At 31.6% G+C, this 1,060-nt stretch overlaps 1 protein-coding gene across 1 annotated transcript in view; it reads right to left on the bottom strand.

Moving 5' to 3' along the window:
* The window catches only part of KIF14 (kinesin family member 14), a 67,134-nt gene that overhangs the window by 39,804 nt on the left and 26,270 nt on the right, over positions 1 to 1,060 (bottom strand). The window lies entirely within an intron of this gene.

The following is a 1,060-nucleotide window of genomic DNA, read 5'->3' as shown; positions in this document are numbered from 1 at the left end:
AAAAAAAAAAAAAAAAAAGAATTCTTTCTATACCATAATAATTTCTAATCATATGAAAATGTTTTCCATTGAACAAAAATTTAAGCCTTAAAACTTAATTTCTTACATTCTTACAATCAATAGTGTTATTAGAATTTTCATTGACTCTGAAATTGTTTACATGCACAGAAAGGGGAAGAAAATGTGCTTATTTCTAACTAAGTTACTATTAGATACCTAATATTTAAATATACTTTTCAAATGCTTAAGAAAAATATGTTAAAATATGATGGCATATTAAACACTGCAGTGAATATTAAAGTAAACACAAAATATAGGTATTTTATGTTAAACTAACTGTAAGAGCAAAAATTATATTTCACATATGAATAACTTTTAGTTTATGCATCATCGATTTGGAAAATACTGAAATGATGCTAAAAACATGTAAGAGCTGATAAATCAGAGATTGTATCACATATATTCAGCCAGTTACAATAACTTGATATTTTGATAAGTCAAAATTAGCTTACTTCTCAATATGCAAAAGAAAAAGCATCAATGATTATAGAAAATTAAAAAGTTGCTTTCTTCCCCCAAAAATGAATGCATTAGCAATTGTACTATATAGAAATTTCCACTCCCAATTTTACTGGAAAAAAAGAATATGAATGGCAAAAGAAAAAGGGCCAGTGGTTACCAGGGCTAGGAAGAAAACAGAAAGAGAGTTATTGTTTAATGAATACAGAGTTTCAGTTTGGGATGATGAAAAATTTCTGGAGATAGTGGTGATGGTTGCACGGTTGCACAGCAATGTGAAGGTACTTCATGCCACTGAACAATACACTTAGAAACAGTTACAATGGTAAGTTTTATGCTATGTATATTGTACTACAATAAAAATGTTTTTTAAGGCTCGGCACCTGTAGCTCAGTGGTTAGGGCACCAGCCACATATACTGAGGCAGGAGGGTTTGAACCCAGCCAGGGTCTACTAAACAACAAGGAAACTGCAACAACAACAACAAAAATAGCTGAGCAGGTAGTGCCTGTGCCTCAAGGAGTAGGGCGCCAGCCTCATA

The sequence above is a fragment of the Otolemur garnettii genome, unplaced genomic scaffold (genome assembly GCF_000181295.1).
Source record: "Otolemur garnettii isolate 467f Iridium unplaced genomic scaffold, OtoGar3 scaffold00055, whole genome shotgun sequence".
Lineage (NCBI taxonomy): Eukaryota > Metazoa > Chordata > Mammalia > Primates > Galagidae > Otolemur > Otolemur garnettii.
The sequence above is the reverse complement of the archived record's forward strand: the minus strand, read 5'-3'. Positions and strand labels throughout refer to the sequence as shown.